Below are 2,898 nucleotides of genomic sequence, written 5' to 3'. Positions count from 1 at the left end.
GGCAAGCCGCCGAGCCTCGCCGGCTCTGCCCTGCCGCCAATCGCCCCGGCCACGCCTCCGTCCGCCTCCCCCGGCGCCGCCTCCCCGGCCTTCCCCGGCCTCGGATCCGCCGGCCCCGTCATCTCCTTCCACTCCGGGGCCCTGCTCCAGCGAGATCCGCCGCCGCTTTGAAAACCGTGCAGATCTGGAGGTTGCCCCGAAATGCCTAAGTCCCTGTTATTTTGCATTTTCATACCATGTTTGACCTTTTGTATCTCTGCATCCGTAGCTCCGTTTCGTGCGTGTAATATGTCAAATTGTTCGACTCGACGAGTACATCATTTCATTCCATTGCATCATATTCATTTGAGGTCATCTAGATGCCTGAATCATTATTGTGAGAGTGCTTCATGATGTTTTCTGATGTCTGTTAACAGAACGAGCTCATTTGTCATTTTTGCCATGATTGATGTGTGCATCCTATGAGGTTGATGTCTACATATGTTTTGAACTATGCCATGTCTTCTTTACAGAGGTGATTACCATGTATTTTTGTGATCAATGTGGTGACTAGCACAAGCATGCAAACTAGGCATCATGATGTTGCTGATTTTAGTCCCTGTTCTGCTGTAATTTTGATGCCATGTAAACTTGATGCTACAGAGAGATCCATGCATATTTTGAGATACTTCAGTAAAGATGTTTTGAACATGTTGTTATTTTCTATCCATTCATGGCCTTGTTGGCAATTATGGAGTAGTCTAGCATGTCATTTTCGTGCTCTACTCTTGCTTCAAAATGTTTCCTGGCAGATTGTTTACATGTTATTCAATTTTGCCAAGGTTGCTATAGTTGATCCTTGCATGCTATGGACATTTTCTTGACTTGGTTTGTTTCACAAACACGTCTTCTTGATGATGGTATGCTTATCTTGTCATGCAATGACTTGTGGTGAGTGAATCGAGCTTGTTAAGTAGTGTACATGATGTTGCTGTTTTGCTAGACTGAATCTGTTATTTCGTGATGCCATGTAAACATGTTGCTACTAATCATTCTATGCATAATGTGGAAATGTGCTCTAAATATGTTTTGATCTACATGTCATCCTCTAACCATACATGCCCCTGGTTGCATTTATAGCTTGCTGTAGATTGTTCATATCTTGCTCCAAAGTTGCTTCATAATGTTGCTGTCAGCCTGTTAACATTAAGTTCACTTGTTCACATGTGTTTTGCTAGTGTTCCATGCACCCTATGAACTTGCTCTTGCCATGCTTAGCTTCACAAACATGTCTTCTTACTGTTGGGTGCCTTGCCAGGCCATTTATTGCTCTGTAGTGAGTTGCAAAAGCTCATCTACATGCCTTCATAATTCTGTTTCTGCCATGTTTGAATCTGTATTATAACTTGCTATGTTTACGTGGGTGCTATCATATTTTCTGATCCATTTTTGCTTATGGTCACTAAGGGACTTTTGATCTATGCTTTGAGTAGAATCATGCCATGTCTTGTTTTGCTATTATAAGTTCCTGTAACATGTTGTTTGATAGCTCTAAACATTGCATCGTGATGTTATTTTTTGCAAAGTCTGAAATTGTTATAACTTGCAATATTACCATGCGTGTTTGAGCATGTTCTAGTGATTTCTGGAGATAGCTCAGTGTTCATACTTTGTTTTGCTTTACATGTACATCATGCTCATGCCTTTTGTTATTATGTTGGGGTGCTGTAGCATGTTGTTTTGATGCTTGCAATATGCCTAGTTGCTGTTTTGGACAGCTTTTCCTTTAAACTTGTTTCATGTGTGTGTGTTGAACCGTTGCTCCGTTTTGAGTGTGCTCTATATGAAACTTGCTTAGAATTGCGTGTAGTTTCATATTATCATGTTGCATCCATGTTTTGAGGTGTTTGCTTGATGTTTGGGTGCATTTTGCATCAATGCCATGTTTAACTTGTGTTGCTCATATCTTCTAGGCCGTAGCTCCGTACTAAATGAACTTTATATGTAACTTGACTAGAATCTCGTGTAGATCATCTTTGTGTATCTTAACTTGCTGTTTAACAACTTCAACTTAACGTTTGTTCAGATCTGAACCAACTTCGAAATATGCATATGAGGACTTACCGGAATTGTTATATGTTGTTCCCGGCCTCATTTAAACTTGCCCTGATGTGTTGCCCTTGTTTGCATCATCTCTTGCCATGAGTAGCTTCATGTAGCTTTGTCATGCATCATGCTTGTTGTGCATCATGCCTTGTTCATGTGTGGTGTGTTTACCATGTTGTGTGCTTCTTTTCGATAGTTCCTGTTTCGTTGCGATCGCGAGGATTCGTCCATCTACGCTTGGTTCAGCTTCATCCATTCGTCTTCTTCATGGACTCGTTCTTCTTCCTAGCGGGATTTCGGGCAAGATGACCGCTACCCTGGATCTCGCTACTATCATTGCTATGCTAGTTGTGTCGTTCTATCGCTATGCTGCGCTACCTATTACCTGTTTATCAAGCCATCCCAAATTTCCATGTCGGCCTCTAACCTTTGACACCTTTCCTATGCAAACCGTTGTTTGGCTATGTTACCGCTTTTGCTCAGCCCCTCTTATAGCGTTGCTAGTTGCAGGTGAAGTTGAAGATTGCTCCGTGGTGAACAGGATTTTGGTTGGGATATCACAATATCTCTTATATTATTAATGCATCTATATATTTGGTAAAGGGTGGAAGACTCGGCCTTTTCCCTGGTGTTTTGTTCCACTCTTGCCGCCCTAGTTTCCGTCATACCGGTGTTATGTTCCCGGATTTTGCGTTCCTTACGCGGTCGGGTGATTTATGGGACCCCCTTGACAGTTCGCTTTGAATAAAACTCCTCCAGTAAGGCCCAACATTGGTTTTACCATTTGCCTCACCTAGCCCTTTTTCCCTTGGG

The sequence above is a fragment of the Triticum aestivum genome, chromosome 6B, assembly GCF_018294505.1.
Source record: "Triticum aestivum cultivar Chinese Spring chromosome 6B, IWGSC CS RefSeq v2.1, whole genome shotgun sequence".
In the NCBI taxonomy this organism is placed as follows: Eukaryota; Viridiplantae; Streptophyta; class Magnoliopsida; order Poales; family Poaceae; genus Triticum; species Triticum aestivum.
Note: the sequence above shows the minus strand (reverse complement) of the source record.